A 15,042-nucleotide genomic window follows, 5' to 3' on the forward strand; every position below is an offset into this window, starting at 1 on the left:
AAACTGCAAATATTTCTAGAATTAGGGAATTCTCCAGACGTGCAATTAGACTGGCAAACATTTGTGGAGACAATGCAGCTACAGGCTAATGTCTTTATGGTGGGTTATTGCGTCGATTGAGAATCGGGATGGCTGTAGGTTGACCGTTGGCTGCCAGGTAGCGAGGGACGGCGCGCAGAGGTCCTACACGACGTAACACACAACGAGTCAACCGCGCCGAAATGACGTGTGTACACGTCGAACGCAGTTAAACGGCTAAGAGTCTAGAAAGAAGCTAACGTTCGCCATAAAAACTCTGAATCTTGAAGAAAATCGGTTGAACTTTTGGAAAGTCTGCAGAAGATTTGCTTCCGTTGTCGGTACTCAACGAGTTCCGTCAAGACGCGTTCAGACCAAACGAGCAAGAACACAAAGACGGAGCAAGGAACGGGCTCGTTCACGACGAACGTTCTTAGAGATTAGACGGAGCATCAACATGTAATTATTCGCGGTTCAGTGTTCGCTGGGACTCGTAACGACGTCTGATTATATTTACAAATGCACTGTCACGGAGCATTCGAATGCGTTCGATGTCCTATTCGACGAACAGTCGCCAAACGGCGAAAGAACGACCGTTGGCGCTTTAATTTTGCCAAAGCGCGGGAAGAAGCATCGTACGCTCGTTTGGCCTAAACGCAGCATCGCTCGAACGGATTCGAGCGGCTCGCACTTGTTGAGAAACGGCGCGAGTGCTTGTCGCCATTTGCAAACTCGTGGCCGGTGCACTCCTCCCGTATGCACCGAAACTGGTTTGCACCTGATACCGGCTCCGCGATCGAATGACGCGTTTCAATGCGTCCTCCCTTCGTTCCTTTTCCTTTCTTCCTCTTCTCTTCCTCCTCTTCTTTACCCCCGTTTCTTTGCTTCTTTTTCCATACCCTTCGACTGCTCCTTTTTCTACCTTCGCAAAGATCACGCGAGCGCTGCCCGCTCTTCTCGACCCTTTGATTTATTTTCTGTTAAACCGCCTCGACGAATTCGTTCGAACGTGTCCGTTGCGCGTGAAAACGCCGTTCAACGAGACGATGGCGCAACCAATTCGTTGGATAGTTGGAAAAGTGGAGCGGAACGCGGCACTGATCGATCATGGTAATCGCACCGCTTGTTGTCACTTTGCAACAGTCGGCCGTTTCAACGAGAATTCGCGAGGAAAATCAACGAACGCGTGTGCATAATTTACTGAAACTTGATATCGGCAGATCCGAGGCGAGTAAAAGTCTGTTTACGAAATCTTTGTCAGTGTTTCCATGAAATATCTTTCCATCTTCTCGTACGTGCCATGCAGAAATCGTTTATCCTACGTTCCGTTTCTTCGGACATTGCGCTGACATTTTCCAAAGAACAGAGCTTTTCCGCGACTGAAAAAATGTCCCCGCGACAAACGTTGTCGGAAATGCACCGTTTGATCAAGTCGAAATTACGAATAGATTTAAAGGAATAAAGGTTTGTAGCTGAAAAGAATTACACAGCAACGCGATACAACAGCTTCTCGACACGGAACAATGAAAATTACAGGCTGGTTTGAATCCTTTTTTCCTCCCAAATTTCTTTCTTTAAGGGAAGAAAAGAATCTTTAAATTGGAAATTAAAATTATACACACGTTTGCTCAAACTCTTCGTATTTAGGACGTAGCAAACGCTATTTGATAGGAATTGACAAATTTTTGCGTTAACGAACAAAGTTAGTTTATCGTATTGCTTGAAATTAAATGTGTAACTAATGTCATTTGTTAATGTAATGTAATTAAATGTATCGTTTACATTTATATTACTTACACACCCACGATATCGTCGTATAATGAGATCAACGTCGATCGAGCAACGATTATTTCGATTTTGTCGAATGCGCGTTGCACTACGCGTTGGATGGTTCTGCCTCGGGACGAGTTATCGAGGACTTCTAGGCTTTGCACGAGCTTCGTCGCTCCTTCTTACGTCGACCGAATGTCAGATAATAACAGCTGGATCCCATTCGTCCGATTTCTTTGCTTATCTCTCTGTGAGCTGTGCGAAGAATAATCGCGTGCAATTATATTAGGTAACATATGTATAGTTGTCCTGTTTTATCCATTCGCGAGGAAAGATAAAAACAAGGCAAATTTATGTTACGAACCAGCAGTTTCTCGAAGCGTTATCGCGCACGACATTTTTCAACGTTTACATAATTTTCATCGGCTGTTAAATTTATGGCTTCGTATCTACTTTTACGACCCTTCTTCCAAGCTTGAGATTACGTAGAAAGATTACACGAATTTTATTATTATTATTATTATTATTTCTGCCGACTGATAAGGAATTTCTAATATAGCGTGACAAGTGCAATATTTTGTACGCAGCGACACTTTGCACCGGCATCTCCTTCCTAATTCTCTTTTCGTAAGGAACGGTGTTATGGTTTCGCTGTTTCCAATTTTCTTGATACTACACACAGCTACTGCCTCGTGCTTCTTCCCCGACATTGTATACCGTCGGTCTCGTTGTCGAAAATTTGCTAATCTTACGTTAATTTATCTCGTTTTTCTCGAGCCACCGTCGTGCGTTAAGAGGGCAAACATTGCAGTCAGCGCGTGTTAAAAGGTGAAAAAAAAAGAAAAACATAACACTTACACATGAAGAAACCACCTGACTCGTATCCAAGTACAACTTAGCCGCGTAAGTACCCAGCAGCGGTCGTAAACCGCGTTTCTAAGATCGCGTTTCTTCGACGTTCGCCGCTGGAAAGATTAGTTTCCCGGTTCCGTGTCGCAACTCGCGTTGCGTTTGCGAAACCGCTTTTCGCTCCATAAACAAATCGCGCCGCTATCAACGTCGAATGGTTGCCGGTTTACGTGCGGCGTGCGGTTAATAGCCGCGAAGTCGTTCGGCTGGCCGCTAGAGCAGATCGAAACGACGTCAGCCAACTTTCCGTACACTCGTTTGGTGGCGAATCGCTCGCGGGACTCCAACCGTGAAATCGTTAAACATCGCTATTTTTCTTGATCGAGGAACGTGCTGAACCTTGAGTCGGACGTGTTAAATTATTATCATTATTATCATAATGATCGAACAGAGTTCGAGGGAATTGCGCCACAATGTTGAATTTTTCCTATGATTTTTAGAAAGAGAGGGAGAGGAAGAGAGAGAGAGAGCTTGGAGTTTCTAGATTTCTGACTTTGAAATTAAATTCTTCGTTACCTTCTAAATAGCGCAGCTTGTTGTATAGTAAACGAAGGAATGGTTTGCTTTATCTGTCAACGCTAGATCAAGCTAGTCAGAGTGATTGCTATAAAATGTTTCGTTTTTCCTGTTGTATATCAATGGATACTTGTAATTGTAACAGCAACTATAATTTATGGGAAATTTAAAAGCGCGAAGATTTATAGGATGCGTAGAATATGTGAAGAAATAAAAAAGTATATCAAGTATAAAATATTTATTCATTTTATCGTATATGGAGCGAGCATATTAAAATACGTGCATTTACAAGAAGCATTAGGTTGTCCGAGAAGTTTCTTTCGTTTCGTAAGGCGATATATAAATGAACAACAATTACAATCTGTTTTATATTATTTTATCGAATTAGGTGTGATCCATTTCGTTCTATTTCTATTATTACGTTCGTGCGTAATTCAATAAACTAATATAAAACAGCAAACATCGTGCGTCCATCATTTCCCTATAAAACGAAGAAAACATTTCGGACAACCTGATAGTTTCCGGATACAGGTGTTTAGAGGAAGATTAGAGCAAAGTATAATAAACGAAAGAGCTTGAGCCGAATTTTCACCGTAAATTTAAGATAAAGATAACCTGCCTGGTGGACTGCTCTCTTGAAAGAAGCAGCATGGAAGAAAAGATCTACGCGGTTAGAGGAAGGACGAGGAGATCCAGAGGGCAAATACGATTTAGAGGATCTAAATGGAAATACTTGGACAAGTATAGTATCGAAATAGCAGCGGTTTTCTTATAGATTCAAGTGGTGCATTAAAATCGATCAGTGCAAGAGTAGGCGAACTGTTTGTACGAACATTAATTATTTCATGTAGCAAACACAAATCAACGGCCAATCTACGATCTTCAAGAGGCTTTAGATCAAGTAACGACATTATTGGTGAATAATCGTGGCACGTTTTGCTCCTTGGGAAAGATACAGAGACGCTTAAATCGTAATATTCAATGGGTAACACAAATCTCTATTTAAGTTCCGCTTTTTTGATAAAAATATGAAATTGCATAAATATTATACGTATCCGAGTATTTCTTTTCCTTTTTACATATATCGATCCTTCGGAACGCTAAAAATTCTACGTTAAAAAACCTTGAGGTAGGATATTAAAAGGGAAAAATCATTATTTTCAAGTCGGATATTCCAAACTATCGTAGAAATTAGTTCCGAATATTTCGTGCGTCAGTGTTGCAGTTAAAGAGCTACGTACCAAACATTACTGTTTTTAATATCAATAAATTACTGCAATTTATATCCAATGTCACCAACGATCGCCATTCTTTCCTGTCTTCCTATCGAATTTTCTATTTCTCTGTAAAAAGCTCTATCGCGATCCTACGCAGCGATATTCGTCAACGTTTGAAACGAAAGAAGGCGCAACGGCAGCGTCCTGGCGGCGGGCCAGTGATAAAAAGTTCCTCGAATCCTCGATAAGGTGGAGTGGCGTTGTCCGATCGCCGCTCCCTGCCGGATATACTCGAGCGCTTTTTACCCCGCTCTTGGATCTCCAAAGACAGACGAAGAGCCAGCGTATACGCGTCCTCGCATGAATGATTCCATTGAATATCGGTGGAAGGGACGGGCGACATGGTGCTCGATGAATTCGCGAGATTCAATCGACGGATTCGTTTCTCGGAACCGCGTACACTTGGGTCTCGGAGACGTACGTACGTCGAGCTGTTTATCTTTTGGTCGTCGCGAGTCTCGGGACCTTGAGATCTTCGAGATTCTTTCGTGACTTGGGAAGATTCGGGTCTCCAGTTAAAATCAGCTACAGCAAACGTCCATTTACCTAAACGAAGATCGTAAACGAGGCAGTGTCATGGTAGATGGAAGTTGATTTATTGCAAGATTTCGGTTAATGTTCGATTTTGACGTCAACTCTTGCTGGTTGGAACTCGCTTATTCGAACGCGGCTTCCCATTTCACGAACGAAAAGTTACAGGCAGATGGAGAATCGGTGAGCTGCTATTGTACGAACTTGGATTAGACAGACTGCTCGTCTCTCGACGGGCTCAGGTACACGGAGCTCTACCGTAATTATGTATGCGCTGCTTGTTCATCGATGGATTTGCATGAATGGAGTTCTGTAACATAGTTAGCATTGGGAGAATTACTGGAATTGGGATTCGAGGTTGATCCGTAATTAAATAAGAGCGATGCTTACAAATTTCACCAATTTCGATGTCTTATCAACGCTGGTATCGATCGATCGATGGATTTCTCCATCTTCTTCTTCTTCCTTCCTTCTTTCCTTACGTACGCTACCTGGCTGATCGGTAGCTGATCGTATGCCATCGACGTTTTCAAAGCACGAGTCTCGTTTTTGCGTGACGCATATCCGATCCTAGGCTCGTCTAATCTATGTCTTATCGATGATGGTTAATTAACATCTTCGACGGCAAAGAAGATTGCTATAAAACACACAAGCTGTAGCCTCGTAGAGTAGGCTACTACTAGTTTCGAAACACGTATCGATGAAAGATCGGTCGAGACGCGAATATCGAACTCGCGTTTCTGTCTGTCGCGCGTCGTCTCCTCGAGGACAACGTCTTGGACAAGCCGGGCACACTTGGAAGGCAATTTCTGTTATCAATGTAATATTCTGCAGCGAGAGGCCCCGGAAATGGCTCGTTGACTCTCGCCGCGCCGCTCATTGCTACATCCGGCACGATGCTTGCCGGTACACAATATAACTTGATACACTCGAAAGTGGAACAAAAGAGTTCCACGGAACGTTTCGTCTGTGCTCACGTGTGTACGTGGCCTCGCGCGACTCTCCGATAATTGCGTTCCCTCCCTTCACGATCCCTTCGCTTGCTTCTGTCGCGATTTTCACCGGCGGTCGTCTCGTTTCAACTCTGTACGGAGTTGCTTATCAGCGGACCGTGGATATGCGCGCGAATTCATATTTTTATGAAAACAAATAAAAGAGCAGAATCTACGGGAGGAAAAATTTGTTCTGCCTAGGGAATAAATAGGTGACGAAGTTTGCGTATCTTGTGTACATTTGTACAGGTGGAATAAGCGGGCGGATCCCTTGTAGAAAAATAAGAGAAAAATATATTGTAGAATATCAATTTTTCATTCTCGGGTTAGTTTACGGGAAGATCGAGTTTGAACAGTGAACCGTGGTACTATCAATGCCAAGCAATGATGTCATATGTTAAACGATTTTGTATTAGGTTGTGGCAAAAGTTTGTTTCGTTTCGCGAGGAAATAACAGATGCGTAACGTTTTTTGGTTTATACTATTTTATCGAATTATGGAAGATATTTCAATAGAAAAAGAAAACGATCATAATTGAATAAAATGATATAAAACAAAACACGTTGCGCATCTGTTATTTCCTTATAAAACGAGAGAAACTTTTGCCACGATCTAACATATTTTAAAAGCGTGTCTTTTAAGCTTATTTTTTATTTATATACCAAGTTTATTTATTTCAAAGGAAACTAATATACGCGTTACCGTACGAAGCAGCTGCGCTTTTACCTAATTTTTAGTAAACCAATAACACAACGTCAACTCGAGATCAAATGACTTTTCGAAACGTGCTACAAATTCATTAGTCCATTAATATCCATAGCGACAAGCTTTTGAATACGAAGCCTGGATTTTTCTTTCACCGATAATAAATCCGTCCAATAAATACGATTTAAATATCAGAGCAAACTCTTCGTATGGTAATGGTTTATCGTCGTTTGCCTGGCCAGCACGTCAAATTGCTTCAGTTCCATAACGCTTTAGTCGAGCGATGAATGTTTCTCATCGATTAACGCGAAACGAAAAATAAACTACACAAAATGATCGAACTGTACAGCTTTCCATTGGAATATCGATGAGGCGATTTGTATTCGATTTACCGGTCGTTCGTCCGTTCGCCACGTCTTGCGCGTAAGCACCGCGATATATCTCGACGTTTAGAAGCTGCAGGTTCGGCGGAGTTTGCTGTCTTTGCCAACTAAGTTGCCAAAGATGATTTTGGGCCGACCAGTCTCCACAAAGCTCTTCTATCGTTTTCGACAGCGGCTTACGAGCCGCGCCGACCAACTCGGGTTACGAGTCGTGAAACTTGTCCGAGCACCTGCTCTTTCAAGTTGCAGCGGCAATTTCCGAATCTTAAACGGTTGACGAAAGTTTTTGCGTCTGTCGCGTAGGTTACAGCGAAAGCTGAGCGTCTCAAAGGCACTGGATATCCTGTCATTTGCAGATTTCACTGCGTTTGCGGTATTCGTTCGAATTAAATTATAACCTTCGTTTAAAAATCCTACCGCAATCTGCGAGAAAAAATTACTGCGGTGTAACCATCGATCGGTATCGTCCGGTTCTGAGTGATATTAAAAGTACGATATAATTTCAATTAACATAATTGTAGTTTGCTGAACCAGTTGGCTGTTGCGATCTCTTCGAAAAGCGTGTACCTAAAATGCGCGGCAAAAAGTAAGCGATGACGAGTATACTCGTCAAACACGGACCGTTCGTGTGACCGTTATAGTATAGAATTAAATCGCAACGAAAACAACTGTTTTATTGTTTGATTTTATTTCAGCAACTAACTGCAATTTCTACATTGCGATTTAAAAGCAAATTGTGAGCACCTTTTACGCACGACGAGTATACTCGTTGTAACGCAAAATATTGCCATTTCTTCGTGACGTGCATACTCGTGGAAGACAGCTAGCTGATTAATTTTCTGTATTGGAAATAATGCGCTCTGTAAGCGACTTCCAGGAAGATACATGATACAAATGGAAATGGAATAACTCTTGAAAGCTAGGGAACTTTAATCTAATTGAAACTGAGCGATCTATAGCCCGGCAAATATTGCGTTATTATATAAACCGGCGATATCAATGTCGATGCTATGAGAGTTTCGTTTGAACTGTCGATCACATAGCAACGTTTCGCTGACGTACGAACGCGAAAGACGTCTTCCAGAAGTCAAGTGGCTCGATACACGACGGAGCATCTGCGACGAACGCGGCGCCGAATGCTTCTTCCGTCTGTTTGTCGGATCTTTTGGCCAAAAGCCAGCTATGCTTTCGATCCCTCAAAGCCTTCAAAGGGAGGGCTGTTCAAGTGGCAAGACAGATACGTACGACGAGAAGACGTCTAAACTTTGGAAAGTAGCCTTCGTCGAAGAACGTTCAGCGGAAGTACTTTCCTTATTGTCCTGTTTCTTTTTCTTCTTCTTCTTCTTCTCGAGAGAGGTCCTTTAAACAGCAGCGACTTCTAAACCGATTCCACGACGGAGAGGAGGATGAGAGGGACGATAAAAAGGGTACACGAGGGAGCAGAAGACTATATACGGTTCCTTTCGGGCGAAAGGAAAGCAGAACGGTCCTATGGACGTCGTGAAACTTCTGGACATCCGATACACACAATAAGGCCAGACTTACGCAGCCACCGCAAGATTTTCTTTCTCCTCGACCTCGGTCATATTCTGTTACGCGGATACGATTGCTTCCCGATCGACGCGCGACTTTATTCCGTCGTTTTATTCCACCGGACGCCCTTCGAACGAACCGGCCACGCCTTTCGTGCGACCACGTCAAACCTTTCGCTTTTCCCGTGGAAAAACTTTCGTCGTTTTTACGTTACGCGTGATTTATCCTTTTTTCATTCTCTTTGCCCCTTTTCGGGTTGGTATTCCTTTTTCCTATCGAGCTGTGCAGCTTGTGGTCGACGGGAGAAAGCGGTTAGATTTGTCCTCTCTCGATTTAACGTTACACGTTGTTATACAACATGCTTTTCCTACGTTGTAATTATTCATAACGATATCCGTTTAGAGGACGATAGTAGCGTCGATGTATCTTACACTTCCCGTGGTTAAATTTCTTTCTCCGTTGGCTTCGTTTCTCGTTTGTATCGCTTGGTCGCTAGAAAGAAGCGTTTTATTACGAAATAGTTGAAGGGAGGAATTATTCGATAGAAACTCGAGGATACGAGGCTCAAGTTGAAAGATAAAATTGAAAGATCGAACGTAGAGTTGACTGACGGTATATTGAGATTGTTCTGCTATAAAAAGACGATAAATGCGACTCGTCATAGTTTCCAGCCGCGATCTTCGCATACAAGAAACGTTCGTCGAATTAGAAGAGGAACTTCTCGAAAGACGTTAGAGGCAAAGAAGGAAATTTTGTTATTTCATAATTAACCCATAATTAACTCTGTAAAAGACTACTTCGATAGGTTGAATTTCTCGCAAAGTAGTAGCTGGAAAACCTTTTGCTCCTCCGTCTAAAAAAAGTTTTGCAAAAGTTTTACGATAACCTTAATTTACAACATTAGAAAATGTCACACGACTTTTGTTAACTTTTTAAAACATTCTTTTATCTACCGCAAGACCCACGTTTACAGTTGAGGCTATCGTAAAATCGTTCGCAGTCTAAGGGTTGAAATATTGAAATTAAAAATTATCTGAATATTATTTCTAAATCGTCCGCATCGTCGGAAATTTTTCAGTGCACGAAATTCACGCCGTTTAAACCATTCTACGAAAATTTTGTAACGTGACGTAAGATGGTCATCGACGATCATCGTGGCGGACAACGCGTTAACCAAGGTTTCCACCCCGTTCCTGGTCTCTCGTTCGAAGAACGCTCGTACGATCCTTGGAAATTTTTCTCCACCCATCCGACAGGATTTAAATCGACCAATTCTCGACGAGCAACGAGTCTCGGTTATAACGTTTCAGGATAGTTGCCGCGCCGGGCCCCAGTTTAATAATCAATAATTTCCCCCGTGAGGCCCCGGGGCTGCACGTGTACGGACCGTGCCGCGATCGTGCCAGTAGAACGAGTTAATTTTGTCCATTGGTAACGCTCCGACTCGTTCGCTCGTTGGACAATAGTTTGACCGAGTGGCCAGAGTGACTCCCTTCGAAAACTTGGGCCGGTCTTTATCGTGCTCGTTTTATTTGACAAACAACGCCCGAGGTGTGCACACTTCCTCCCGAGAACAGTGGGCCGGCGGCTCGTGGGCCGATATTTCCAATTCTACGATAGTGTGCGTACCAACTTTTTTTCATATTAACCCTTTCACCGTGGATTAAAGCGATGGCGCGTTGCGATCTCACCGTGGCGCAGGATTAAAAGGATGAAAGTCGTGGTAGGTTGGATTTTTGGACATGGTCGTTTACCTATTTGGTATTGGATTTTAAAGCGGACGATAGGTGCGTCGTTTGTTTCGCAAGTGGCGTAAGTCCGTTGTTTTCAGATAACGCTAAGCGTTTGTATCGATCGAGAAATCCTGATAAGCTGTACCTGGTTTGCTCGCGTCTCCCTACGTTTAAGCAAATGTAAACTCATTACAGTAGACAAGGTGTAACGAGGTTAACGCTAACCTTACCGGATCAGGTGAAACTTCTAAAATTTTCATAAAGATCGTACGTGAGTTGTTATTCCTTTTGCTCGTCTAACTTTATGTAAATTCCTCTATTTTCAATTTTTGTTTATAGATCAGAATAATTACGTGACTAGCAACGAATTGCCGTAATTCTCACGCGTGGTAAAGGTGAATGGTAAAAATAATAAATAAACATAATCGACCAAATAGATCGACCCTACGATGGATATAAGGTATTTGATATTTCACAATCACGTAGATTTAAAGAAAAATGCTAGATAAAATCGAAGAAATCTAAGAAAACATCTAAGAGAAGGAAACGTGTTTTCGGAGCTACACGACCAGACGTAACTCGTGCAATGCGTTAAACTCCGCGTACGGTAGCTTTTCCGCCCAAGCCAGAAACGAGGAAAAGACGTTGAGTAGGATGCGACGATTGATCGAAAATTTAAAGATGATCGAAACAATACAGAAAGGGGGTAGGAAGTTGCGACCGACTTGGCGAGAGGAAATCGACGACGGGCGAGGTCTTGTTCGTTACAATTCGGTCGATAAAGCGATGTTTCCGGTCTCGACTGGCCTCACCTGTATCGGGTGACTAATCGACCGCCGTCTGCAAGATGTTACCCGCCTTCGGCGTCTCTCTTTCCCTTCTTCTTTCCTTCCTCTTCGATGATACTAATTGTCCTCGAGAATTCCTTCCAGTTCCATCCAGTTTCTCCACATCTCGAAAGCCGATCTTCAGGATAATCTACCCAACTTCGTATAATATTATCTTGGTTCAGCGTAATTATTATGGAACATCCTATGGAGAATTATAGTTGCTCGATGAACGAAACATCGATACGAGAATTCTAATTCAAGTTTATCGCTGCTATTTGGAATTTTATTTACCGTAGAAACTGTCGTACGTTTAACCAAAGTAGGTAACGTCGATATATTCGGCGAGTCTCGCTGCTGCTTATTCCAGTTGCTTATTTGCCAGCTCAGTTAATAGAACAGTCGATAAAGATAACGAAAATCGATGAAACCAATGTGGATCGAGTGCTTTGGCACTGAGGTTGGATCAGTTAGCGAACACTTTGAAAAACGTGTACGTAAAAGGCGTGGGGAAAAGTAAGCGACGACGAGTATACTCGTCGAGCAAGAAGTATGTCTGGTTGTCACAACACAAAGTTAAATTGCAACGAAATGTTTTATTTTTGAATTTTATTACTAACGGGGCTCGTCTGAACGCAAAATATCGTTTTTCTTCGCGACGAGTATACTCGTCAAAAACAGCTAACTGGTTGAGCAATGTGAAAACGTCCGCTTAACCAGTTTCGCCCGCGAACGACTCGTTTATCGAAAGCGTCGCTGTAGAATTAGAAAAATTCTTCCCACGTTCGCATATTTCCTTCCTTCCCATTATATTCGATAATTCGCGAGACTCGACGATAGAACAACGTCTACCATCTGTCTATTTTACTTAAAACGCTATAAACAAAAAAAAAAAAAAAAAAAAGAAAACTTCTGCCATTCCATCGATTTTAACGAAGAATTCCAAGTTTCGAGTCGCATTGTGAAATAGCAAGGCTTTTGAAGCAGCGAGAGGTATTCGAAGAGGGATCACAGAGCAGCATACATAGTTTGAATTCGCAACGGGGTCGAATCGAGTGTCCAATCGGTAGCCGGCGATAATGGAGCGAGATTATTCGAGACGGCTCGTTACCTTTACAAATCGAGCCGAGCGATCGGATTCGCGCCGGATGCTCGCAACAGGTGAAATTACACGTAGAGAAAATTGCCCGTCTCTCCTCTCTTCGTCTTCGCTTCGACGTTGGCTCTTCCTTCTCTCGTATTTCTTTTACCCCTTTTCGTCTGTTTGCTTTCGCGTTGCCGAGGGTCGGCCAGAAAGCGCAACATCGACGATGCAATCGCGGTTGCAATTTTCGGTCGTTCACGACTGGCGTGAGCGATTTTTGATTCGTTCGATAGGTTGCTCGGGGTAATGAGATTTTTGACAGTTTCGTGGCTCTGCCGGAGATTCGCGAGGGTGCGGCTTGCCTTCTCTTCTCGACCTTCTCTTTTGCAATTTAGATAATATCGTAATTGTGGTGGGTAAAATACTGGCGCGATTATTCGCACGATTTATTTCCAGCATCGTGCAAAAGTCGTAAAGCACGCGCGACATCGTCGCAACGATAGTGGCACGTATTTTTAAGAAACCTGGCTATCCGAACAGCGCATAGAGAACACGAGAGGTTTGCTGGATTTTTCTTATTTTCATATGGCGCGGCGCGTATCGTTGGACAGTTTAAGGATATACAATGAATCGTTAAATTGTACAAAACGATTTAATAGGCGATCGCTTTTGAAATGTTTCCAAAATACATGTTAATCCTGGGAACACATAGAGGAGCGCTTTTAACAGCGGAATCGATTAACGTAGAATCGACTGTTTAGTTTCTAAATTGTGCGTTTAATTTAAAAAACGCGGTCTTTCGCCGTATTGTTCCTCTTCGTATTCTATCACATATTCCTGATATTTAAGTATTTTTCCGACGATTACGGTCGCTTGCAACCGTTGTTAAAAATTTTGTCAGATCCGAGGAAACTACGAAAAAGTCGTTTTCCCTTAGAATTTTATACGAAAATTTCTCAGCAAACGCGAGGAGCGTTCCTACTCGTTGAGAGTAGCGAAGAGCGAGATGGAAAATAAGCAACGAAATTATATAACGGAATGATACAAAAACTTGGGAGATATGTTTTTACGTCTGAAAAGCCAAGAGAATCCGTTAACAGAAGCAGTCGATAAATTCGCCTCTATCTAGCAACGGTACACCGATCGTTTCTACTAAAAATCAGTCACGAAACGAGGTCTACTTGCTCAATAGAGAAACCATGGAACAATTGCTTTCGAGAAATTATAGATGGCCGAGGGAGATAGCCGGCTCGTCCGTGGCATGTCCGCGCCGCTTTAATTTCCTTCTTCGCGACTAACCATTTATAATGCCGGACCGATGGACGCACGAAGGCGATTGCTTTTACACGAACGGGTCGTGGCCCCGGCACGGATCACGATTTAATCCGCCAGTCGTGAGCGCCACGCCCGTTTCGAGCGCGCGGCACACGTCAGCCCTGACCTTTTCGATAGCCGCCACGAGATCGATCGATAACCGATCAATCGCGAATAAACCTGACACAGACGCACGTGCAGTAGTTTAGCCAAGTAGCGTGCAAAGCCGAATTTACGCCGTTTCGCTTTCGATGATTCATCGGAATACGTCGTTCTCGTGCTCGTTTCATCGGCGGTGATCCTGCGAAGCGAACACAGCGCAAATTCGGCTTCGCTTGCCTATTTGACTAAACCGCTGGCCGTGTTTCAACATCAAACTCTGAATATACGTTTAAGGTGCGTTTCGATCGAACGAGCGAACGTTCTAGTCAAATTTAGTAAAACGGAAAGCAGCGAAGCGTCCCTTTACTTTAGAAGCAGTCGCGTTCACATTAACAGTACGTTGATGCATGCAGCGATCATCGCGAAGTAATAGGCAGCTGTCCACGAAACTGCAGCGAACCGTTTTCGTCGCTACGCCTTTTCCTCGCGTTCACTGACGTTAACATCGCCGGTAGCGTGGCGTACGTTGCAGCTATAAGCGAACGTGACGATCCACGATGAAAGCGTGTTGCTCGGCGCTCGAATACTATTTTAATAGCGAGACAAAACGTACGTCACTGTGCGCTTCGTAGACTTCACGTAGACTACGCTTACGCTTGTACGAGGCGACGCTTCGTGGATGATCGGCTTAAACGAGCATCGTCGTTCGGCGATTGCTCGCCGGATCGGAAATCGAACGGTACGGGTGAAAAATTTTGCACAGTGCATACGATATTCGAGATTATATGAAATATCCAAGATATTGTCCCAAAAGTTTCTCTCGTTTTATAGGGAAATAATAATAGTCGTAATAGAATTGCAGTAATAGAAGAAAATGGATCGTACATAATTTAATAAAATAATATAAAACGAAAGAAACTTCTGGGACAACGTAATATCATAACTACACTGTGAATATCCATGTGAATTCATATTTTTGCGAATGTAGTTTAACACTTTGACTGCCACGTTGGTCATACGGTTTCTCCTGTGGTCATTGGTGACCGGAGCGCTTCAACTTGTTACGATTGTAAAAATTGAACGAATATTGACAGTTAGGATATTTTGAATATAACCAATAAATAGAAGATACTTTGAAATAAAAAGTGCCTCATTGAACAATTAAATATTTTTATTAGAACATTTTTTTTTATTTCGAAGAATTTTACAATCAATTCTCATTGAGAATTATAAGCAAATTATTGTGGCGTGGTACTATAACGTGAATAATAAGCGTTTATCGTGTGTTTGGTTCTAGCTGAATCTAATGTTTAAATCTACAGGCTAATGTCTTTTTAGCCTGCGGATC

General features: G+C 42.8%; 1 protein-coding gene and 1 long non-coding RNA gene across 4 annotated transcripts in view; one reads left to right on the forward strand and one right to left on the reverse strand.

Moving 5' to 3' along the window:
- Window positions 1-6,010, reverse strand: part of LOC122572421 — a 10,359-nt gene extending 4,349 nt beyond the window's left edge. The window contains exons 1-2 of the long non-coding RNA XR_006318448.1: window positions 5,412-6,010; window positions 1,816-5,331 (exon numbers count right to left, since the gene is read on the reverse strand). This is a non-coding gene — a long non-coding RNA (uncharacterized LOC122572421). The remainder of the gene's footprint in view (window positions 1-1,815; window positions 5,332-5,411) is intronic.
- Window positions 1-15,042, forward strand: part of LOC122572420 (fringe glycosyltransferase) — a 118,153-nt gene that overhangs the window by 28,474 nt on the left and 74,637 nt on the right. The gene's annotated exons all lie outside the window — the stretch shown is intronic.

This window comes from Bombus pyrosoma, linkage group LG11 (assembly GCF_014825855.1).
Source record: "Bombus pyrosoma isolate SC7728 linkage group LG11, ASM1482585v1, whole genome shotgun sequence".
Lineage (NCBI taxonomy): Eukaryota > Metazoa > Arthropoda > Insecta > Hymenoptera > Apidae > Bombus > Bombus pyrosoma.